Below are 26,072 nucleotides of genomic sequence, written 5' to 3'. Positions count from 1 at the left end.
AATGAGAGGGAGATGGTCAAAGGGGAGAGAGGAGAAATTGCTGGACATGGAGGGGAGGGCAGGGGAGAGAGGAGAATTGCTGGATATGGATGGATGGAGGGGGACAGCAGGGGAGAGAGGAGAATTGCTGGATATGGATGGATGGATAGATGGATGGAGGGAGGGCAGGGGAGTTGCTGGACATGGGTGGATAGAGGGGATGGCAGGGGAGAGGAGAGTTGCTGGACATAGGTGGATGGAGGGGAGGGGAAAGGAGAGTTGCTGGACATGGATGGAGGGGAGGGCAGTGGAGAGAGGAGGGTTCCTGGACATGGGTGGATGGAGGGGAGGGCAGGGAGATAATTGTTGGACATGGATGGAGGTGAAGGAAGGAAAGACAGGAAGGAGATGCACATGGATGGAGGGGAGAAAGAAGAAATTCTGAACATGGATGGAGGGAAGGGAAGACAGAGGAAGGAGATGCACATGGATGGAGGGGAATGAAGAGAGAAGAAATGCTTACATGGATGGAGGGGAGGGAAGAGAGAGGAAGGAGATGATATGAGGGAAAAGGAAGAGAAGAGAAAAACTGCACATGGATTGAGAAAATAGGCAGAAAGCTGGATCCACTGGACAGTCAAGTCTGCGGAGGACCCAGCTTTTACTTAAGGATGTAGAGCAAGAAATGAAGAAGAAAGGAGGAAAGTAAAGAAATAAATGGAAAGGAAGCCCTGGAAACGGAGTTAAGAGGACAGATAGCAGCAGAATCAGATACTGGGCCAGCATGATAAGAAAAACAAAGTCACCAGACAACAAAGGTAGAAAAAAATCATTTTATTTTCATTATAGTGTTTGGAATATGTCCACTTTGAGAATCAGGTGCTCAACATTAAAAGTTTATATTTATTTATTTACTTATTTATGCCATTTTATCCCACATTAAACATGAATTAGATTGGAACCTGGGCCTGGAGAGAGTAATGCATTGCCTCCCCCCACCCCAGGCTCTCTCCCCGGCCATAGCCAGCTGTGCAATTTTGAGGGGAGGTGGGGGGGGGGGCGCAGAGGTGGACCGGGGAGAGAGCCTGTGGTTAAACATTTACCAGCAAACCACTGCCTAGTGCCCACTCATCCAACCTGTTGGCCCACCCAAAAATTGACTTCTGGCTACGCCACTGTTTCATATTTTAGGATACCCAACTAGAACAGTTTCCTCCCCTCTCTTTTTTTTCACATATAGTATATATATATATATATATATATATATATATATATATATATATATATATATTTTTTTTTTTTTTTTCCCATAAAAAAGATTTGTCACATTTGATGGTGAAAGATATAAGAATTGACATTACCGATGGTGAAAGGGTAACAATGCATTCATTTAATTTATCCCTATGTCTATAATAATTGTATTTATGCTTGTACCAATTTCTTTTCATACTTTTTACAGTGGTTATAGTTATTTATGTATGATTTAACTAATGGCTACTATTGTGCTATTATTCACATATTTGCACATAATTTTATTATTCATTCATGGCAATTTATGTCTCATTGTTCTCAACTCTTATGTTTATGATAATATTATCTTTATGATAATGGTATTTATACTTGCAATTCATTTTTACTCCTTTTTACATATCATTGTCTATGGCTTATTCTTTTAAATTATTTATGATTATTCATGTATGTTTTATTTCAATGATATTATTGTGCTATCATCAAATTTTTATGTACTGTTCCTCATTGTTAATATTTTTATTAACGTATTCTCATTTATAAGCACATGACATTTGATCTTGTACTTAATTTATTCCATTGTTCATGAGAATTTATGCTTTATTGTTTTTATATGACATTTTTACATGATATTTTTAAAGTCATTCCGATTCCTTTTATATGTGAATCTTATGCAAACTTACTGTCTTTATATGATATTTTATATGTTGTTTCTCAATAGACTTCTGATGCAGGCCTGATAGGCCAAAACGCAGTTGTGTCGACTCTTCCTCATCGACCATCTCATTGTACTTTTTATCTTTGTTTTTATCTTGTCTACTGAACATTAAAATTTTTTAACTGGATTTTTAGTCAAAGCGTCATCCTTTTTATTATTATTTTTTTTAGTCATCTTCGCTGTTTGTTTCTGTTTACGTTTTCTTACGAAGACTTGTTTCTTCTGTTTTTGCATTGTTACTAATTGGGTTTCTGCCAGGTACTTGTGACCTGGATTGGCCACTGCTGGAAGCAGGATACTGGGCTAGATGGAACACTGGTCTGACCTAGTATGGCTATTATATTCTAAATTGGGTAAAGAGCCAATTAACTTCAATAATCTGGTGCTCACAATAAATTATTGATGTTAATTGGCACAATTTGGATTTTCACACACATCTTGTTACACACTATTTTATAAAACTGCACACCATAATCTCATAGTGCACAATCAAGAAGGGGGCATGAGTGGATCAGGAGCGTTCCGGAAATTTTTGTGCATTGTTATAAAATACTGCAGATGCATGCCCAAATTGAGTGCTGGCAATTATACCTAGTTTCAGCAGGTGTAATTCCTGGTGCTGATTTAATTAACAGAATTAAAAAAAAAAATTGGTGCCCAGCACTGTACTATAAAAGGCATTTATGAGAACCCAGGCGAGGGTTATATGGTGGCCCAGGGAATAACTTAGGCAGACAAGGCATATAAAAGTGAAAGTAAAAGCTTTTAAAGTAGCACATATGAGTTTATCTTGTTGGGCAGACTGGATGGACCGTGCAGGTCTTTTTCTGCCGTCATCTACTATGTTACTATCCAGCTTATAATCGAAAGAGAAAAACGCCTATATTTCGACCCAAATCGGGAGATGGGCGTTTTTCTCGCAAAGGCGCCCAAATCGGTATAATCAAAAGCCAATTTTGGGCGTTTCCAACTGCACTCCATCGCGGAAACGAATAAAGTTGACGGGGGCATGTAGGAGGCGGGACTGGGGCGTGGTTATCAGCCGAGGAGAGATGGGCGTCTGTAGCTGATAATCGGAAAAAAAAAAGGCGTTTTTACCGCGATTTTGGGTCACTTTTTCTGGACCCTTTTTTTTCCACGAACAAATCCCAAAAAAGTGCCCCAACTGCCCAGATGACCACTGGAGGGAATCGGGGATGACGTCCCCGGACTCCCCCAGTGGTCACTAACCCCCTCCCACCAAAAAAACCCCCACTATAAAAACTTTTTTCCCAGCCTGTATGCCAGCCTCAAATGCCGTACCCACCTCCATGACAGCAGAATGTGTTCGATCCTCTCACAGCCTTTCCCTGGGTCAGATGTGGTCTCGGGTGCAGTACAGGGTCACATCAGCATTGCATTGTGGTAGGGTATTGGGCTCCGTGATTTCATTAGCTTGTGTTACAGTCTCACGATGTTGGTAGTTGGTAGGCTCTTCTCCCATGGTGCTTTTCCCCCTGCCTACTGGGTCAGAGTGTGCCCTGTTGTGTTTCCTGTTGTAGTTCATGCGGTAGTGGCCATTTTTGTAAGCCAGTTTTAGTTCCCTTTCCTGTGTTAGCCACGTTAGACAACTTAGTTCTTACCTTGAATGTGGCTGAAAGAGGGCATTGTACAGCATTCTGCCAGCTCTGACCTACTGCTAATCTCAGTACCAGGGAGACTCATTGCCAGTGGGGCACAACCTCTGCAGTTAACTGTGAGTAAACGTGCTTATTCCAATAAAGGACTTTTTCGGAGAGATTAGTCTTCAGGTGTCAACTGGTGTGCCAATGTTATACAGCAGCAACAAGTCCTAGAGGCCTGCGTGTATGCAGGTCCCTGGAGCACTTTTAGTGGGTACCGCAGTGCACTTCAGCCAGGTGGACCCAGGCCCATCCCCCCCTACCTGTAACACTTGTGCTGGTAAATGGGAGGCCTCTAAAACCCACTGTACCCACATGTAGGTGCCCCCTTCACCCCTATGAGCTATGGTAGTGTTGTACATTTGTGGGTAGTGGGTTTTGGGAGAGGGGGGTTGGGAGCTCAGCACCCGTGGTAAGGGAGCTATGCATGTGGGAACTTTTTCTGAAGTCCACCGCAGTGACCTAGGGTGCCCAGTTTGTGTCCTGGCATATCAGGGGGGCCAGTGTACTACCAATCCTGGCCTCTCCCATGACCAAATGGCTCGGATTAGGACGTTTTTGAGCTGGGCGTTTTTAGTTTCCATTATCGCTAAAAAAAACAAACGCCCAGCTCAAAAACGTCAATTTTTTCGAAAATACGGTTCGGCCCGCCCCTTCACAGACCCGTTCTCGGAGATAAACGCCCATGGAGATAGGTGTTTGCGTTCAATTATGCCCCTTAAGTTATTCACCTGGGCCCTGAGACCTGTTACCTCACAGGCCAGGAACTCCATATGCAACAGTTTCTCTTATTTAGTAAGTCTCGAATAGGCCTCTGGTTAGTAGGCCAAGCAGTCTGTGGCTGGTGAGGCTGTCTTGCCCCAAACACAGCCTGTAGGTTCTCAGGTCTTCTGAGATTCAGGTCTGGCTCCAGCCAGATCTCAGCAAGGCTTGCAAATCTTAATAAGAAACAGAGTTTGCTTATCTCAGCCAGGTCACAGTAGCTAAACACATTCAGTAAAGGCACAGACTTTGCTTCAGTTCTTCCATCCCTGGGCCTCCTTAACCTTATCCTGGCCCTGTCTTTTAAACTCCTTGGTATTGACTCCGCCCCTCCCAGCTCACTTCATCTCAGGATGGGATCAGTGCTCTTAAGGTGGCACCATTTTCTGAATCTGGTCCTTAATTGTGGTGATACTATGAAGGGTACAATGTCATATCTTGTGAATTTATACGTATTTGATGATTGTCACAATATAGAAACATGACGGCAGATAAAGGCCATATGACCCATCCAGTCTGCCCATCCTCTGTAACCCCTAATTCTTCCTGTTCCTAAGCGATCCCTCACGATTATCCCATGCCTTTTAAAATTCTGGAACAGTCCTCGACTCCACCACCTCCACCGGGAGGCCATTCCAAGCCTCCACCACCCTTTCTGTGAAATAATACTTCCTTAGGTTACTCCTAAGCCTATTCCCTCTTAACTTTGTCACATGCCCCCTCATTCCAGAGCTCTCCTTCATTTGGAAAAGGCTCTCTACCTGTACATAAATGCCCTTGAGATATTTAAACGTTTCTATCAGGTCTCCTTCTCTCTCCTCCCTTCCAGCGTATACATGTTGAGGTTCATAAGCCTGTCCCTATAATTTTTGTATTCAAGACCGCTTACTAATTTCGTAGCCGCCATCTGGACTGACTCCATCCTGTTTATATCTTTCCATAGGTGCGGTCTCCAGAACTGCACGCAGTACTCCAAATGAGGCCTCACCAGAGACTTATACAACGGCACTATCACCTCCTTTTTCCTGCTGGTCATGCCTTTCTTTATGCACCCAAGCATCCTTCTGGCTTTGGCAGTAGCTTTTTCTTCCTGTTTGAAAGCTTTAAGGTTGTCAGACACAATCACCCCCAAGTCCCGCTCTTCCTTCGCACACTGAAGCACTACACCCCCTATACAGATTTTTGCAACCCAAGTTCATGACCCTGCATTTTTGGGGATTAAACCTTAGTTGCCAAATATCGGTCCATTCCTCTAGCTTCGCTAGGTCCTTCCTCATGTCATTCACACCCTCCAGGATGTCCACCCTGTTGCAGAGTTTAGTATCATCCGCAAAGAGACAAACCTTATCAGACAGCCCTTCTGCAACATCGCTCACAAAAAAGTTAAAAAGAGCCGGCCCTAGGACCAATCCCTGCTGTACTCCACTGACGACATCCTTTTCTTCAGAGCAAGCTCCATTTACCACCACCCTCTGTCTCCTACCATTCAACCAATTTTTTACCCAATCAGTTACTTTAGGTCCCACACTGAGGGCACTCAATTTATTTATCAATCGCCTGTGCGGAACCATGTCAAAGGCTTTGCTGAAATCCAAGTATACCACATCAAGCGCCCCTCCCACATCCAACTGTTTGGTCACCCAGTCAAAGAAGACAGTCAGATTCGTCTGACACGATCTGCCACTAGTGAAGCCATGCTGCCTCGGGTCCCACATTCCATGTAGTTCAAAAAATGTCACAATCCTCCTCTTTAGAAGCGTTTCCATTAGTTTACTCACCACCGAGGTCAGACTGACAGGTCTGTAATTCCCAACCTCCTCCTTACTTCCACTCTTGTGCAAAGGAACCACATCTGCCCTTCTCCAGTCCACTGGGACCACTCCAGTTTCTAAGGAAGCATTGAAGAGGTCCATCAGCGGAGCCGACAGAACTTGAGTTCCTTATTAAGCACCCTCGGGTGTAACCCATCAGGCCCCATCGCTCTGTCTACTTTTAGTTTGACAAGCTCCTCACAAACACAGGCCTCTGTAAACGGGTCTTGGTCTACCACACATCCATCCCCTTTAGCCTTTGTTTTCTGCAGCCCTACCCCCGGTCTTTCATTCGTGAACACAGAGCTAAAATAATCATTAAGCAGTTCAGCTTTATCCTTATCTTCCACATATTTCTCCCCCTCAGGTTTGAGCCTCACAATGCTATTATGGCACTTCCTCTTGTCACTTACATATCTGAAAAAGGTCTTGTCCCCCAATTTTACCGTACTAGCTATCTTTTCCTCCATTTGCCGCTTTGCTTTCCTGATGGCTTTTCGAGCTTCTCTTCGCTTAATTAGGTATTATATATTAATATATATTAATTATGTACATTTTGTGACCTTGTTAATAGTTGATATAATATAATTATCTCACCTAGAACTTTGCTGAAAGTGTGAGTCACAAATTAATTTTACTATTTAAAGGGTCCTTTTATTAAGCTGTGGTAAAAATTGGCCTTAGCACGCCCTTGTGTGGGTTTTGCTTTCCCACACACTAAGGTCATTTTTTACTGCAGTTGTAAAATGGTCAATTTTTAAAATTGTTTGTACTAACGGCTATGCACTAATGATGCCATTAGTGTATGGCCATTAAAACAAATTACTGCCACACAGTAATCCTGTGCTAAGCAGTTACTCTGAGATTCTATATATTGTGCCTTAATTTCCATGTGGAAACCAAAGCGAATTCTATAACAGTATGTGTAACTTAATTGGTTAACTATCAAATCAGCGCTGTCAATTGGATGTTAATAAGCAATTAACAGCACTAATTGGCATTAAGATTTAGGCACACAACTCGCTAAGTATATTCTGTAATGCGGTGTACTTAAATTCTAAGTTGCATAGTTGAAAAGGGGTGTGGCCATGGGCAGGGAATGGGCGTTTCTAAAATCTATGCGCTTTGTTATAGAATACAGCCACTCTCCCCGGGATTCTATATAGCACACTGAGATTTCCGCAAAGAAATCGAAGCATATTCCATAACAATGTGCATAACTTAATTAGTTAAACTAATCAGCGCTGATAATTGGATGTTAACAAGCAATTATCAGCACTAATTGGCATTAATTAGAATTTAAGCACACTACTTGCTACGCATATTCCGTAACATGGTGTGCGTAAAATTCTAAGTCGCATAGTTGAAAAGTGGGCGTGGTTATGTGAGTAGAATAGGCGGGTCATAGGCATTTCTAAATCTATGCACATTGTTATAGAATACACCCGCTCTGCACGTAATTTAGGCATCGGGATTTACCCCAAGATTTAGTGGTGTAATTGATTGCAACTAAATTTAGTCATGCAGAGCAGCACTCGGCGTATTCTACAACATGCGCCTAAACTAAAGTATACTTTATAGAATACACTTTCATTTCCGCTCGGAAATCGAGGTGCGATAAATAGAATCTAGCCCTCTGTGCCTAATTTAGGCATCAGTATTTATGCCAAGTAAAACATGGTGTAAATGGCCACGACTAAATTTAGTCGTGTGGAGAGGCGCTCGGCGTATGTTATACACCGCGTGGAAATTTAAGCCTATTCTATAAAATATAGGCATGCTTTACAGAATACACCTAGGTGTATTTCTTTTCCGCATGGAATTTTTAGGCACCATGTATAGATTCTAGCCCTTAGTATGTGCCGAGAAAGGGGGCAGGGGGGCAAAATTCCCCAGGCCCAACCTCCAAGGAGGGCCCGGTGCCGGGGTCTCTCTCTCTCTCTCTCTCCTGTTCCTGACGGACCCCAAGGAGAGAGGAGAGCAGGAGAGAGAAAACTCTGACCGGGCCCCCCCTCCAGCGCTGCTCTTCACTCGCCTCTACCTCCGTGCCGAGCAGCTGCATCCCCCGAGCATGTGTGATGAGAGAAAAAAAGCAGCCAAAGGGGCTGGGCAGGGATGGAGTGAAGAGCAGCGCTACATTCTTCTGTTGGCAGGGCAGCGGCGATCCTGGGGGGAAGGAGCGGTGATGATCTAGGGGGGCGGCGACAGCATCCCTGCCCCGGGCCCAGCGGCCCTGAATCAGTCTCTCGGTGACCCTACTCCATCCCCCGACAGAACCGTTCAAAAATAACATTAAAATATTGTTTACCACGCAGTTAGCGTACACAGATTTGGCAGTTACCACAGGATGCCTGAGTGCATCCCGCAATACACTGTTTTAAGCTGCATTAGAAAGGTATTAGCACCTAGCGTAGCTTAGTAAAAGGGCCTCTAAATATTTTATGCTGTCCCATGTTAATATCCTATATAATAATTTGCACCTCCAACGTTCCACGTCTGGCTGCCTAAGTTCGTAACATCTCCTGACGTCAGCCAGCCTCCAGCGTTCCATTCCCCCTCACTGTCCCGCCCGCGCGTCAAGACGTAATGACTTCAGAGGGCGGAACAATGAGAGGGAAGGGAACGCTGGAGATGAGCTGACATCAGGAGGGATGTTATGAATGGAACGGAAGCCAGCGCCAGCCAACCAGAGAACGTTCAGGTACAAATAGAGGGGAGGAGAGAATCGCGGGACATTGAGGGATGGGGAGGGGAGGGCAGGGCAGAGCAGAGGAGAATTGATGGACATGGATGGGATGGGAGGACAGTAGAGGAGAGAATCGCGGGACACGGATGGGAGGGCAGCGAAGAGGAGAATCACTGGACATGGAGGGGAGGGCAGGGGAGAGAGAAAAAAAAAGCTTACATGACAGCCTTCCTAGGGCCCGTTTCATTGTTGAGGAAACGGGCATGGTTCCACTAGTTTTTTATATCCTAACATCTTTCACATTACACAGTCCAATTTTACCCCTTTTCCAAAAAGAAAAAGCACTGTCGGAATTAACTCTTTGTGCTGATGCTAAATAAAGGTTAACCCTCATAAGGCTTTCCAGGTGGTCTACTTCTAAACTGTTCCTTGCTTTTGTTTTTTAATTTGGTTCATCAGGCTGGATCATCTTGCAACTGAAATATACAAATGTCCAGAAGGAGAGATTGGTCATTGACCCATTTTCTGCATAATAATAATTGAAACCATATTTTCAAAATTCTGCATTGCATCTGTCTTCATTTTCTCCCTCATAGATACCCACATACTGGTTTATGCAAATCTTCCTTAACACTGCCTTTGGACTTGTTAAGTACTGTGCTACATCTTGCTGGTAATATTTCGAGTTGTTCTTTTGCTCATGAGAAATCCTATAAAATGTTGCGAGGTTGAAAAGAATCTTTGTCAAAACAGCCCATCTTTAAGCTCATCTTAAAGGAAACCAGCATCACAGTGATCACTAACTCATTCCACAAAATGGACTACAGCTGTAGAATCAACAGGAAATGGAAACACCACCATTACTTTTTGAACTTCTCTGGAAGTTGGCCAAGATACTGTAATTGCATAATTTTGGTTTTGGTAAATGGATAAGCATCAACTGTGTTCTTTATCCTTGCAGCTTTCAGTTAATAATGACTTAATGATTTCCTGTCACTGGCTCTGTGTTAATTTATTTAGGGAAAGGGGATGGAATTTGATATGCCACCTTTCTGTGGTTAACAATTAAAGCAGCTTACATATTGTATACAGGTACTTATTTTGTAGCTGTGACAACCGAGGTTTAAGTAACTTGCCCAAGGTCATCAGGAGCTGCAGCGGGAATCAAACCCAGCTCTGCTGGTTCTCAAGCCACTGCACTAATTGTTAAGCTACTCTTCCATTTGCAGATATTATGTGAATTTTTTGCAATAAGGATATCCTTGGTTAGGGCTCTTCAGCTTGGAAAAGAGACAGTTGAGGGGAGATATGATTAAGGGCTATAAAATACTGAGTAGCACAGAACAAGTAGAAGTGAATCGATTGTTTTACTCTTTCAAAAAGTACAGACTAGGGAACACAATGAAGTTACATGGAAATACTTTTAAAACAAATAGGAAGAAATATTTTTTAACTCAATGAATAGTTAAGCTCTGGAACTCTTTACTGGAGGATGTAATAACAGCAGTTAGTATATCTGGGTTTAAAAAAGGTTTGGACAAGTTCCTGGAGGAAAAGCCCATAGTCTGTTATTGAGATGGACATAGAGGAAGCTACTGCTTGCCCTGGGATTTGTAGCATGGAATATTGTTCTAACTGAGTTTCTGCCAGGTACTTGTGACCTGGATTGACCACTGTTGGAAACAGGATACTGGACTAGATGGACCATTGGTCTGACCCAGTATGGCTATTTTTATATTATGTTCTTATGTGAATTTTTTTGCAGTAAGTGGTGCTTTAAGAAGTCCAGCTTTCAGAGTTTTCCAGAAACCCATTTGCTATTGGATTTTGCTTGCTTGCATATGGTACTAATTAGTTTGCAACTCTTCCAATCATATTTATTAATGTCCCCTAAAATTCTATACTGCATGTCAACCTCCAAAGTTCATGCAGACATTCTTCCTTGAATTGGTAGCAGACTTTCTTCTTCAGATGCATATTGTTTTCGTTATCTTAAAAGCTGCGCTTCGATATTTTAAATCTCAGACCAAGCTATAAAAGAAAGACAGACCAGAAGCAGGGCCAACTCAACCACTTGGAAAGACTAGGTAGTTGCCTAGAGCAGCACCTTCTTAAGGGGCAGCAAGTTCAGTATTTAATGATGTTCAATTATATATTTTTAGAGAATTGTTGTGGGATCATCATGATAGCTGACTTCAACTATGAAACTCTTGGGGAAGGGAAATGAGCTACAGGCCAGAAATTTCCTGATGGGAGTGCAAGGCTGAAGATCTGTCTAGGGCCCCTAATATTCTTTCCTAATAGCTAGGCTGGCCCTCACTGGAAGCTATGGCATGGAATCATTTACAAATGCCGATAAGCATGCAGCATCACCTGCTAATATGGCTCAAGTAACAAAAAAAGGAAAAGAAACTTTTATGGCAAATTTTTTTTTTCAGTCAAAGCATCAAACTGGCACAGGTCTGAGCAACATGTGTTCATTTGCATGTGGCACTTAAACTTCATTTGCAGCAGCTTATTTTCCATGTGCAGCTGTACTCCCATACAATTTAGAGGGAACATTGCACCCAGATGCTGGATTACGCCAAGACAACAGTAAGGAGGGAATTTTCCAAGATTACCTCTTTCCTGCCTCCCAAACCAGGTAAGGTTTAAGAAGTCTAAGCCTTAGGGCCTTCAAAACATTTTTTTTTCCTAAAGTAAAATCTCAAAACCAATTGTTTATTGGTCTCTGTCAGAACAATTACACATAATGTAGCTCTAGTTAAGATGGTGTCTTGAGAATCTTTAATAAATTCTATCAAGTGCAAACTATCACATGGTAACAAGACATCCATCTCCCCAGCAGCTGCATTAGGAGTCAGTTGCTTATTAGGAATATATTAACAACTAGCAATAGAAAATTCTTCTGCATTTTCAAGAGCTAAGATGTCCTTGAAATATTTATTTAACGAGGTTTCAGGAGCTAATAATCTAGTCTGTGGAAAATGTAACAAATTTAGATTTTTAGCTCTAAATCTAGTCTCAATGGACTGTAATTGCATGTGTATAATTAGGGAATCTTTAATAGAAACAGAAAAATGAACACACATAAAGACCAACCCCTGCATTCTATACAGCCCGACCTAAGTTTCGTGCGCAAATCTAGTCATATTCTGGATTTGTGCGTGCAACTTAATTAGTTATCATGCCAATCAGTGCTAATTGCCACTTAACAAGCAATTATTGAAACTAATTGGCATTAATTAGAATTTACATGCAGAACTAAGTGTATTCTATAACATGATGCACGTAAATTCTAAGTTGCATAATTGAAAAGGGGGCATGGCCATAGGCATTTCTAAAATCTGTGTGTGTTGTTACAGAATACACCCGGTCCACACGTAATTTAGGCATCTGTATTTACACCAATTTTACTTGGCGTAACTGCCTGTGAGTAAATTTAGTCATGCGGACAGGCGCTCAGCATAATCTGTAAACCACGTGGAAATTTTGGCTTATTCTACAAAGTACACCTAAATTTAGATGTACTTTATAGAATACATCTAGGCGTATTTCATTTCTACGCCAATTTTTTAGGTATGATATATAGAATCTAGTCCTATATGACCTATCCAGTCTGCCCATCCATGTCATTTACTATCCATTCCTCTCCCTTAGAGATCCTATATATCTAGGGTTACCATATTTTGTCCCCCAAAAAGGACACATGCCCCGCCCCCTTTGACGCCTCACTCCGCCCCCTTTCACACCCCGCCTCACCCCCTTTGATGCCCTCGCTCCGCCCCGTCACATTTTCCCCTCCCCATCACACACTCCGTCACTCTCCTCCCCTTACTACTGCCCTGGTGGTCTAGTGACCTCTTCGAGGCAGGAAAGCGCCCCCTCTTTCCTGCCCGGAGCGCTGCCCTGCATGCATCCTTCCTGTTCGTGATCTCGGTGCCGATTCAAAATGGCCACCGAGAGTTGAAGTCGCGAGGTAAGGGGAGAGGAAGCAAGCAATCTGCCCGTTTGTCCGGATTTCTGGACAAACAGGCAGGCTGGCGAGCGTTTGTCCAGAAATCCGGATAAACAGACAGATTGGCAAAACCCGCCCAGTTGCCCAGACATGTCCGGGTAAATCCAGACATATGGTAACCCTATATGTATCTGTCACAAGCTTTTTTGAATTCAGATACAGTATTCATCTCCCCCACCTCCACTAGGAGGCTGTTTCATGAATTCACTACTCTTTCTGTGAAGAAGTATTTGCTCAAGTTACTTCCGAGTCTCTCCCCTTTCACTTTCATCCTATGCCCCCTCATTTCAGACCTTCCCTTATTGAAAGAGACCCACCTCCTATGCATTTATGCCACGTAGGTATTTAAACATCTCTATCATATCTCCCCTCTCCTGCCTTTCTTCCAAAGTATACATATTGAGATCTTTAAGTCTTCCCCATATGCTTTATGATGAAGACCACCAACCATTTTTGTAGTTGCTCTCTGGACCAACTCCAACCTGTTTATATCATTTTGAAGGTGTGGTCTCCAGAATTGTACACAATATTCTAAATGAAGTCTCACCAGAGTTTTATACAGGGGCATCATCACCTCCTTTTTCCTATTGGCCATTCCTCTCCCTATGCACCCAAGCACCCTTCCACCGTGGCTCTCAAGTGGTATGGTGTGCCCCTTAGGGCATGCCCCTTTGGCCACATGTCACAGTGAGGTGATGATTAAATAAGCTTGGAGAAAAGGACCCAAGCCACAAGTTGGCCTATGTGGTGCTGTTCCGGGACCCTGCGCTTCTCATCCAAAATCATCACAGCAGTCTTATTTCCCTTATATTTGAGAAGTGTAAGGAGTTTTAGCCATGGACCTTAAATAAATTGTTTGTGCACCAGCCTAAGGGTATCCCTCAGCCCTATTTGAGAGATCAACTACATGTAGTGTGATAGACACAGGTTTGCCCTACCCCAAGGAAGCCTCCAGAGGGCGATCTTCTACAAGAAACTGGGAAAATGCCAGGATAGAGCCAGTAGAGGGAGCTCCAAGGGAATATCTGGGTTATACCCTGAAGGGACAGCTAGAGGGCGCTCATGTCATAGGATCAGCTTTTCCCTATGGAGGCCACCAGGTGGAGCTATCAAAGTGGGGGAGGGAAAGGTAGCGAAGGAGAGTTCTAGACTGAGACCTGACTGGAACCAAGGGGGCAGGGCCTAAAGAGGTGGGGAGGATTATTGATCACCTCATAAATTCCTTTCTCCCAGTGGAGAGAGAAAGGAGTGGGAAGCCAGATGCCTAATGTTTACTGTTTGATGGGGTATGCCTGGTGCCTGGGAGAGAAGGTCTCAAGGAAGGAGGGTCATGAGGAGCCTCTCAAAACCAGGAAGGTACTAAATGCCCTGATGTTATAAGGCTGATGGAGCTGATAACTGGCTAAGTGTCTTGATGCTATGCAGCTAATAATCCTGGCAGGTTGCTGAAGAGTTCAAGCAGGGTCTGTGATGAAATGCTCTGATGTTACAAAGTTGTTGCAACTGATAATTGGCTGGGTAGTGGGAGCAGTGTCCTAAGAGACTGAGCACACATTAGGGACCTCTTGGAGAGGTATTCTGGACTGTGTTAAAGGGCTAAGTGCACAATGAAGGTTAGGAATTGTGTGACTAAAGCTTAAGCCAAATAAAATTCTTAATTATAAGAAGCATTGGAGTTGCTGTGTGTTTGTCAATGAAACCTGTTAGGAGGAGAACAGAGGGTGATGATCATATACAAAGAGAGCTGGAACCTGAGAGTGTTGAATGAGTGCTGGACCGTGGAGTAAAGCTTTCCACCCACTTGGTACTTGGAAGGAAGCTAAGCAGGGTCAGCCCTGGCTGGGTCCTGAAAGGGTGACCCGGTTACAGTAGTTAGTAGCAATTTGTCTCCTATGTCATTGCTTTATCATCATCCTGCCTGTTATGATTCTGTTTAACTCTGCTAGTCAGACAGGGGAATGCCTAGAACCATTCCTGATTGGCCCGTCTGGGCTGAGCTGACGTCAGTCTGATCTACTTAAGCTTACCCTTCTCAACAACCCTTGCTTTGGTGTTACCCTTCGTTTTTTGCTGAAGCTCTTTGAGCAGAGACTGTCTCTCTTTGTTAAATTGTACAGCGCTGCGTAACCCTAGTAGCGCTCTAGAAATGTTAAGTAGTAGTAGTAAGCCTTTCTTTGTGCTGTTTGAGCTTTTGCTCTGTGTGTTGTGGATTTGTTTTCTCCTTCCTTGCTGTAGCCTTCTGTTGCTCTGTCTCAGGGCCAGATGCACTAAACTTAACGAGCCATTAACGAGCAAATAGTAAACCGTGGCATGCACTAAATGCTTCTCCGACCCGTTTTCTGATCACGGTAGCAGCTAACAAAAACGGAATGCAGATGAGCAAATTAGTACCCCAATGTGTATAAATCGTATTGTAATGAGATGTACTACCGTTTTCCGATTGCCTAACCATGGAAAATCTAACGGAAGGTCTGTACCTCTCGTTGGGGCTGCACAGCCTCTAAAAACTTCTATAAACGTAACAAAAAAAAATCGGGGAAAAAACGTCCAATGCTCATCAGGGACGTCCTTTATAGACGTCCTTCACTGCCTAGCCATGTTTAAGTGCTCATCAGGGACGTCTAACACGAGCTGGACATCTTCCTGCAGCTTTTGTGATGGGCGTCCTTCTTGGACGTGTTTTTCTTACCTACAATTAGGAAGGACTTCTCTGGGAAAAAAAAAGGATGTCCCTGTTTTTCTTACCTGCCTAAACTGACCACAACCACAGTTCTCTCAACAGTCCCCTCCAAGGTTGTTTTCAGTTTGTGCCCCCCCCCCCCCCACACACACACAAGATCGGGATGTGCGAGGACGTCCAAATCAAAACTTTTTGGATGTCCCTCCCTCCAGGTCTCTCTCAGCCAATCACAGCGCATTTAGCTATTACCAGTATCAGCTAAACACACTGGGATTGGCTGAGCGAGACAAGATGAAAACAACCGTGGAGGGGACTGTTGAGAGAACTGTGGTTGTGCTCAGTTCAGGCAGGTAAGAAAAACAGGGACGTCCTTTTTTTTTTCTTCTTCAGAGAAGTCCTTCCTAATTGCAGGTAAGAAAAACACGTCCAAGAAGGACGCCCATCACAAAAGCTGCAGAAAGATGTCCAGCTCTTGTTAGACGTTCCTGACCAGCACTTGGATTTTTTTTTCTTCAGAGAAGTCCTTCCTAATTGCCTGATGTAAGCCTGCCTTTAACATCAAAGCAGTAAACAATGGAAATGTTACACAACCAAGAGCAGTAGCACTTAAATTAACTGGGACTCTTTTCAGCACTGTTTCTCTTCTGAGGTTTCAGGCTGCTGACAATTTTCCTGCTTGTCAGGGACATCCTTTTTTTTTTTTGTTCTTTTTTGAGTGAAGGAGTCCTTGGCATGTGCAGAGCAGTCTAAGCAATAAAATTCATGACCTTCAAGCCCTGATTTTGGAGGCTAACTTGGACATAGTTGCAGTCACAGAGACATGGCTCAATGGTTCCCATGAATGGGATGTAAACATACCAGGCTATAATCTTTTTAGGAAGGATAGAGAGGGACATATAGGTGGAGGAGTAGCTCTGTATGTGAGAAATGATATCCCAGCGACTGAAATGACAGGGAACTGGGGAAAGGAAGAAGCGATATGGATCACCTTAAAAAGAGAGGATAGAACCTTGGTCCACGTGGGTGTTGTCTATAGACCCCCGACACAATTGGAAGAACTAGATAAAGATCTGATCGCTGATATTCAAAAGTTGGGGAAGAAAAGAGAGGTGCTGTTGTTGGGAGATTTTAATCTGCCGGATGTAGATTGGAAGGTTCCGTCTGCAAAATCGGAAAGAAGTAGAGAGATTGTGGATGCTTTCCAAAGTGCTCTGCTCAGACAAATGGTGAATGAACCCACGAGGGAGGGAGCCACATTGGATCTGGTGCTCACGAATGGGGATAGTGTGTCAAATGTCCGAGTGGCTGCACACCTGGGAAACAGTGACCATCAAACGGTTTGTTTTGATGTAACGGCTCATGTGCATGGCGGCCACTCTAAACTCAAAGTCCTGGATTTCAAGCGAGCTGACTTTAACAAAATGGGAGAATACCTGAGGAAGGAGCTGATGGGCTGGGAGGACATACGAGAAGTGGAAGGACAGTGGTCCAGGCTAAAAGAAGTAATAAACAGGGCCACAGACCTTTATGTAAGGAGAGTAAATAAAAGCAAGAGAAAAAGGAAACCGATATGGTTCTCAAAGCAAGTGGCTGAGAAAATCAAGATTAAAGAGTTAGCGTTCCAGAAATATAGAAAATCTCAAGAGGAGGAACACGGGGAGGAATACCGGATGAAACTGAAAGAAGCCAAGAGAGAGGTACGTCTGGCGAAGGCGCAAGCGGAAGAACAAATGGCTAGAAATGTAAGGAGGGGAGACAAAAACTTCTTCAGGTATATTAGTGAAAGGAGAAAGACTATAAATGGAATTGTGAGACTAAAAGATACAACAAAACGCTATGTAGAAAAAGATGACGAAAAAGCCAATTTGCTAAATAGATACTTTTGTTCTGTTTTCACTGAAGAAAACCCTGGGGAAGGACCAAGAGGGACTGGCAAAAGTACACCTGAAAATGAGGTGGATAGAGCGCCGTTCACGGAAGAGAGTGTGTATCAACAACTTGGAAAGCTAAAGGTGGACAAAGCCATGGGGCCGGACGGGATCCACCCCAGAATACTGAGGGAGCTCAGAGAGGTTCTGGCGGGTCCTCTTAAAGACTTGTTTAATAAATCCTTGGAGACGGGAGAGGTTCCGAGGGATTGGAGAACGGCGGAGGTGGTCCCTCTTCACAAAAGTGGGGATAGGGAAGAAGCTGGAAACTACAGGCCGGTAAGCCTCACTTCGGTTATTGGAAAAGTAATGGAAGCCATGCTGAAGGAAAGGATAGTGAATTTCCTGGAAGCCAATAAGTTGCAAGATCCGAGACAACATGGTTTCACCAAAGGGAAATCGTGCCAAACGAATCTCATTGAATTCTTTGACTGGGTGACGGGAGAATTAAATCAAGGACGTGCTATGGACGTCATCTACTTAGATTTCAGCAAGGCTTTTGACACGGTTCCCCACAGGAGGCTCTTAAATAAACTAGACGGCCTGAAGATAGGACCCGAAGTGGTGAACTGGATTAGGAACTGGTTGACGGACAGACGCCAGAGGGTGGTGGTGAATGGAGTTCGCTCGGAGGAAGGAAAGGTGAATAGTGGAGTGCCTCAGGGATCGGTGCTGGGGCCGATTCTGTTCAATATATTTGTGAGTGACATTGCCGAAGGGTTGCAAGGTAAAGATTTCCAACAGAGTGGACACCCCGGAGGGTGTGGAAAACATGAAAAAAGATCTGAAGAAGCTAGAAGAATGGTCTAACGTTTGGCAATTAAAATTCAATGCGAAGAAATGCAAAGTGATGCACTTAGGGAGTAGAAATCCAAGGGAGACGTATGTGTTAGGCGGGGAGAGTCTGATAGGCACGGACGGGGAGAGGGATCTTGGGGTGATAGTATCTGAGGACCTGAAGGCGACGAAACAGAGCGACAAGGCGGTGGCAGTAGCTAGAAGATTGCTAGGCTGTATAGAGAGAGGAGTGACCAGCAGAAGAAAGGAGGTTTTAATGCCCCTGTATAAGACGTTGGTGAGGCCCCACCTGGAGTATTGTGTTCAGTTTTGGAGGCCGTATCTTGCGAAGGATGTTAAAAAAATGGAAGCGGTGCAAAGAAAAGCTACGAGGATGGTATGGGATTTACGTTCCAAGACGTATGAAGAGAGGCTTGCTGACCTGAACATGTACACCCTGGAGGAAAGGAGGAACAGGGGTGATATGATACAGACTTTCAAATATTTGAAAGGTATTAATCCGCAAACGAATCTTTTCCGGAGATGGGAAGGCGGTAGAACGAGAGGACATGAAATGAGATTGAAGGGGGGCAGACTCAGGAAAGATGTCAGGAAGTATTTTTTCACAGAGAGGGTGGTAGACGCTTGGAATGCCCTCCCGCGGGAGGTGGTGGAGATGAAAACGGTAACGGAGTTCAAACATGCGTGGGATATGCATAGAGGAATCCTGTGCAGAAGGAATGGATCCTCAGAAGCTTAGCTGAAATTGGGTGGCGGAGCAGGTGGGGGGAAGAGGGGGTGGTGGCTGGGAGGCGAGGATAGGGGAGGGCAGACTTATACGGTCTGTACCAGAGCCGGTGATGGGAGGCGGGACTGGTGGTTGGGAGGCGGGAAATACTGCTGGGCAGACTTATATGGTCTGTGCCCTGAAAAGGACAGGTACAAATTCAAGGTAAGGTATACACATATGAGTTTGTCTTGGGCAGACTGGATGGACCATGCAGGTCTTTTTCTGCCGTCATCTACTATGTTACTATATAACGCTTGGCTGCTCTGCGCATGCTCGACCCGCCGACTGGCTTCCGAGGGAATAGAGAATGCAAGTAAGCTACAAGGAGCAGCTCATTTGCATTCCTTTTCCTTGATGCATGGCCGTTCCCTAGCGATTCTAGCGAATTGGTAAGGGAAGGGTTCTTCCGAGGACCTTAGTGCATCTGCCCCTTAGTGTGCTTGCTGCTTCCAGCGTGTGTCTGATTACCCCTCTTCCCTCACCTGTGATTTCCTCTGGTTGACTCTGGTGCTTTGTGGTAATCTGGTTTATCATTCTGTTCCAGGTTGTTTGTTTTGTTTCCCTTGGAGTTACCCTTTGTGCTATGCATAGGCGTAGTTTGACTGTTTCATTTGGGGGGGGCAAAGGATGGGCGGAGCATATTAGCATATTCATTTGCATATATACATATACAAATGAATATGCTAATATGGAGGAAGGAATTGAAATTTACAGGCAAAATATCACAGATGCACATTTCAAAAAGCTGACATATTTCAATTAATAAATTCTGAACCTTTGTTGTCTGATCAGTTAGTTTTTCTATTCGCTTTGGTCCCAGTGTCTTCTGTTTTATGCAGTGTCTTCTTTCCAGTAGGCTTCCCTCTGCTCCCCACCCTCCCAGTCACATCCATCTCTTGCTCCTTCCCTCTGCTCCCCACCCCTCCCAGTCCCATCCATCTTCTGTTCCTTCCCTCTGCTCACCATCCCTCCGTCCCATCCATCTTCTGCTCCTTCCCTCTGTTGTGCCTGACCTCTCCCAATCCCATCCATCTCCTGGTCCATCCCTCTGCTCCCCACCCCTCCCAGTCCCATCCATCTTCCCTCTGCTCCCCACCCCTCCCAGTCCCATCCATCTCTTGCTCCTTCCCTCTGCTCCCTACCCCTCCCAGTCCCATCCATCTTCCATCTGCTCCCCACCCCTCCCAGTTCCATCCATCTTCCCTCTGCTGAACCCCCCCCCCCCCCCGGCAAGGTCCAGGATCGTGGACTCCGTTTACCCCCTCTCTTCCTCCCTCCCTCCGGCGCAGGCAGCAGTCTTCTTCAACCTTTCTGTGCTCCTGGCAGCTTAATTGAAGTTGCTCGTGGATCTCCTGTGTGCCAGGGGCGTATCTGCGTGGGGCCTCAGGGGCCTGGGCCCCCGCAGATTTCGCCCTGGACCCCCCTACCGCTGCCAACCCTCCCCCTCCGTTGCTCGCCTACCTTCGCTGGCGGGGGACCCCAACCCCCGCCAGCCGAGGTCCGCGTCCTCCTGCCGCTGCCGGCTGCCTTTAAAAGAATTCCGTCAGCTGGCGGGGGACCCCCAACCCCCGCCAGCCAAGCCGAGGTCCTTTCATTTCTTCCACTAAAGCTGGCGCCGAAAGTTTCTTTTGAGTCTGACGTCGCTGCACGTTGTACGTGCAGGACGTCAGACTCAGAAACAGAATGAAGCTCATTCTGTTTCTGAGTCTGACGTCCTGCACGTACAACGTGCAGCGACGTCAGACTCAAAAGAAACTTTCGGCGCCAGCTTTAGTGGAAGAAATGAAAGGACCTCGGCTTGGCTGGCGGGGGTTGGGGGTCCCCCGCCAGCTGACGGAATTCTTTTAAAGGCAGCCGGCAGCGGCAGGAGGACGCGGACCTCGGCTGGCGGGGGTTGGGGTCCCCCGCCAGCGAAGGTAGGCGACAGCAATGGCGGGGGGAGATTGGCAATGGCAGCGGCTGGGGGGAGGGGGATCGGCAATGGCGGCGGCGGCTATAATGTGCCCCCTCACTCTGGCCCTGGCCCCCCCTACCGCCGCAGTTCAGATACGCCCCTGCTGTGTGCTATTCTAAAAATTGGCTCCCTATCTTTTAACGCGCACAACCCAAAAGGGAAAGTGTCCATGGGATGGGCAAAGGCGGGTCATGGGTGTTCCCAAAAGTTAAGCACCAAGTTATAGAATGGTGCAGAACTTACACTTGTTTCTATCAAGTGTAAGGTTGGCACCCAAAGTTAGGTACGACCTGTGTGCTATGCCGGTATTCAATAAAGGGGCTCAGCACTGATCTTTTCAGCTCCTATTTTTTGGCACTGTATACAGAATTCCTCCCTAACCCCCGGATTCTATATAGCGTGCCTAGATTTATGTGCAGTTCCGCACGTAAAACTAGGCGTATTTTATAACTATGCACGTAGATTGTTTTAACATACTGTTAAGCGTTAACAGCTCTTAACAAGCAATAACGAGCACTAATTGGTAAAAATGAGAATTTATGCACGTACATTGCTAAGCATATTCTGTAATTCTAAATTCTAACGCACACAGACAAAAATGAGTGTGGTTAGGGGGGACGTGGAAATTTGGCATTTCTGGGCATTCCAAAATCTACACGCATTATTATAAAATATGGGCTAGTGAGCGTAAATGTACACGCAGGGATTTACACCGGTTTTTTGTTGGTGTAAATAGACGCACATAGATTCAGTCACATAAACTATGCCTAAACATATTCTAAATACCACGCACAGATTTACACACAGTATTTAGAATACACTTAGGCATAATTGCCTAGCATGTGTTAATTTTAGGTACCATACATAGAATATAGCATAAGTCGGCATGCGTGGTCCTAACTTTAGGCATAAACACTTACACCATGACAAAGGCTGGTGTAAATGGTTGCACCTAAGGTTGACAGTTATAGTGTTCTATAATTTACAAGTGCAACTGCAAGACACTTCCTCTTTGTAGCTGCAACGTAGTGCAGTTAGGCGCTAAGGGCTCGGTTCTATATATGGCGGCTAAAAAATCCACAAGTATACTCTAAAGTACGCCTAAATGTTATCGAATAGGCTTAAATTTTAGTGCGGTATATTGAATAATACCAAGTGTCTCTCCACGCGACCAAATTTGGTCACATCCATTTAGGTGATATTTTACTTGGCATAAATTCCGATATCTAAATTAGGCGCAGAGAGGTGTATTCTATAATAATGCACATAGATTTTTGAAACGCCCACGACCTGCCAATTCCACGCCTCCTTTTAACTGTGCGACTTGGAATTTATGCACACCACGTTACAGCATGCTCTTAGCGAGTTCTGTGCATAAATCGTAATTAATGTCAATTAGGGCTAATTGCTTAACAGCCAATTAATAGTGCCAATTAGCTAGTTGATCAATTAAGTTGCGTGCATTGTTATAGAATATGCTTTGATTTCCGCATGGAAATTAAGGCGCAATACATAGAATCAGGGGATACGTTTATACAACAGCACCTAAGTGCAGTTACACACGTAACTATAAATTAGTCCCAATTAATGCCACTTAGCCAACATTGGTACTTAAGGCCAATTGGTGCCTAATTTAACAATTAAGTTAGGCACACGATTGGCACTATTCTATAATTTGTGTACCCAACGTTGCACACTAGTCAGAAATTTATAAGAACATAAGCACTGCCATACTCGGACAGACAGAAGGTCCATCAAGCCCAGTATCCTGTTTCCAACAGTGGCAAATTCAGTTCTCAAATGTCATGGTTGCCCCCGTGCTCCCTTACCTGTGCGTCAGGGTCTAGTGTGACGTACCCCACTGCCTTATGTTCTGCTCCCTCCTCTGGCCTGCCAACAGCTGTGCATGCTCGTTTGGGGGAGGCTGAATTTGGGTTGACCCTGCTCGGCTCCGCCACTCACTGTCGTCATCACCCTGGGCCTTCTTCTGCAGATGCTGCTCTCTGCCTCTTTGCCTTGCAACAGGTCGTCCTGGTTCCAGTGTCCTGCACAGCGTCAGCTTCCAGCCCTGGTTCCAGCTTCCAGCTCAGTTTCAGCTTCCAACACAAGCTTCAGCTTCCAGCTCAGCTTCAACTTCAGCCTTGGTTCCAGCTTCCAGCTCAGCCTCAGCTTCCAGCCCTGGTTCCAGTTCTAGCACAGCTCCTGCTTCCAGTCCTGGTTCCAGTTTTAGCACAGCTCCTGCTTCCAGTCCTGGTTGCAGCTCCAACACAGCTTCTGCTTCCAGCACAGCTCCTGCTTCCAGTCCTGGTTCCTGCTCCAGCACAGCTTCTGCTTCAAGCACAGCTTCAGCTTCCAGTTCTGGGTACAGCTTCCTGCTTCCCTCAACGCCTCTACTGGAGCAATCCCTTCTACAGGGACTTGCTCACCGCTTGCTACAGTCTGTCTGTCTTTCCCTTGGGCAGGCAGGCAGACAGGCAGTGCTGTTCCACCACGGTTCAAGGGCTCACTCATCCTGAAATGTGACAACATGTACCTGGCAAGATCTCAGAACAGCAAAACAGATTTTATGGGCAAGCAACTTTAATCTGGAGCTAACTTCTTTGTAATCCTGCCACTGTCATTACTAACCTTCCTCTTTCAGAGCCGAAGATTTGAAACAGTATGAATATTTTAAAAACTTACATAAATAAAACCAAACTCTTCTGCTTTGATAATCACTTCTGAACTGCTCCCATCCTCACAATGTCCTTACAAATGTTTCATCTCCACTACTTAAGGTGGGCTCTAACCATAAACCTCTTTGTAACCCCTTTTCTCTACTCTCTCAAGAAAAAGATATTGGCACTTGTTCCCATTTGAGGAGGGGAGCAGAAACTACACTTCAAAGCTTCACTGAAGAAAGCAGACAAAAGGCATATCTGACATTTCCAGAAAGATTCATAGCTATATGGTGTTTTGTGACCAACCCAATCTCTTTTACTGGAAAATGGTAATCTGAAAGTCTTTACTGAAGGCAAAACATTTACAAATTATTTGTGACACTGACATTCAAAAACATCTATGTATTTGACTGACTGTACATTTGTCCTTTAGATTGTAAGCTCCTTTGAGCAGGGACTGTCCTTCTATGTTAAATTGTACAGCGCTGCGTAGCCCTAGTAGCGCTTTAGAAATGTCAAGTAGTAGTAGTAGTTCATGGTGGCACCAGCCGTATAACTGCTTTTTGTTAAAATTTCTGGCTACATTTGATATTTCAGTTTCTACATTCACTGCATGGCTGGATATTGACCTCTTAAATCTCCAGTAGGTGAGCCCTTGCCAAAATTTGTTTAATGCACTCAGAAAAAAAGAGTTCAATGCCTGAACTGCTAAAGACACTCCTGCCACAGTCACAAGGATTCCTTCAGTTCAAATATAAACAAGCTCCTACATGAGCTGAGCGATTTCCACTTTGCTCCTACTTATTCTGCCAAATCTAATAGGATGTCTTCCAGCCATCCCTAAATTACCTTAGGACTGGGTCCTTCTCCCAAGTATCACCACAAACATTGTAGGAATGACCCTCTTAAAGAACAGTGCACAACGGATCCCAGTGAGATTAAAACAATTCCCAGCTGAAACTGAATTTATTTATTTATTTATTTATTGCATTTGTACCCCACATTTTCCCACCTCTTTGCAGGAATCACTAATTCAGTCAATTCTGTGGATATCTTTCCTTTCACCACTGCATGGGATTTACATTTAGGAGTCCTCAGTTTGTCTGCACATCTGCCCCGTTTACTTTTCCATCCTAATGGGTGAAACAGACTAAACCAATTCTTTCTTTATGCTAAGGGCAAGACTACATTAATACAGCTCTGGTGAGGCTGTGGGTCTTACACGCATTCCCATTCAGACTCTGGTGTTCCCACCAGCTACTTCCTTTCCTACCAAGACATACATAGGTATACTTCACTACCTTATGCACATACACATATCAGTATAGTTATTCCAACAACCATTTGTGAGGGACCTTCTACAAGGCAACACTCCAGCTTACTCAGGATGTATTCAAGCGGGAACACATTAAACTATTGCATTAGACTTAGCACATTAACATGATATGCTTCCATCACATGCCAAATGAATTATTCAATTAAGGGAAAGCATCTCTCAAAGCCCAAGAGTGCTTTCAATAATTAAGGGAAGCAGGGTGATGGTTACTAAAAAAGGCATCCATGAGACTCACCATTAAATACAAATGCACTTCCTCATCACACATCGGAGATCACAATTAATTTGACTCTGCCCTGGGCATTCGCCTTCTGCTACATTTGTGTGGAAGTGATGAACAGCATCTCAGGAACATACATTAGATAGTGCTCCTCAAATTCAGTACATACTCAAACATACTTTATTGGGGGGGGGGGTGTGTGTGTATATATATATATATATATATATATATATATATATATATATATATATATAGCTATAGTGCTGTAAAAACCCATCAGAGTCAAAATTCATGATGCCATTTCATACATTATGAGGATAATTATATCAGAGGATACATAGACAGGGAAGGCACATAGATGGACATATTTCACCTAAGTATTTTTATAAAAAAACAAATCCAACCCCCCCCCCCCCCCCCCCCCGCTCCACCCATTCTGAGCCCCCAGAACACCTGTACCCTATAAAAGTAAGTGCCTATTTTTAACTGGGCAAGTTTATTAGCAACTATGTAAGCAAGTGAATTGGTATTTTGCTGTTCAAGATGCTTCTAAAATGATCTTATCCAGACGATATTCAGCCAGTGGCTGTCAGCATTTTTTAAAAGCTGTCTGTTGCCAGCTAAATTAGCCCATGATATTCAGTACCGCACTGGGACTGAATATCCATTGACTAATAACATGTGTTCTGGCTGCCGGAGCTTTTCTGGATCCCGTAAAATATTCAGTGGGACCCGCAAAAGACAGTTATGCGGGATCCGGCTGAATATCAGCCAGGACCCGCATAACTGAAAAAAAATGCAGAGCCACCCCAATCCCCCCTCCCTGGTGATACCAACACTCCCA

At 44.5% G+C, this 26,072-nt stretch overlaps 1 protein-coding gene across 1 annotated transcript in view; it reads right to left on the bottom strand.

Moving 5' to 3' along the window:
* Positions 1–23,093, bottom strand: part of ST3GAL2 (ST3 beta-galactoside alpha-2,3-sialyltransferase 2) — a 236,995-nt gene extending 213,902 nt beyond the window's left edge. Inside the window, exon 1 of the mRNA XM_030203613.1 lies at positions 22,842–23,093. The gene's annotated coding sequence lies outside the window, so the exon portion shown is untranslated. The remainder of the gene's footprint in view (positions 1–22,841) is intronic.
* Positions 23,094–26,072: the final 2,979 nt, after the last annotated feature.

The sequence above is a fragment of the Microcaecilia unicolor genome, chromosome 5, assembly GCF_901765095.1.
Source record: "Microcaecilia unicolor chromosome 5, aMicUni1.1, whole genome shotgun sequence".
Taxonomy (NCBI): Eukaryota; Metazoa; Chordata; class Amphibia; order Gymnophiona; family Siphonopidae; genus Microcaecilia; species Microcaecilia unicolor.
Note: the sequence above shows the minus strand (reverse complement) of the source record. Positions and strands in the feature narration are given on the sequence as shown.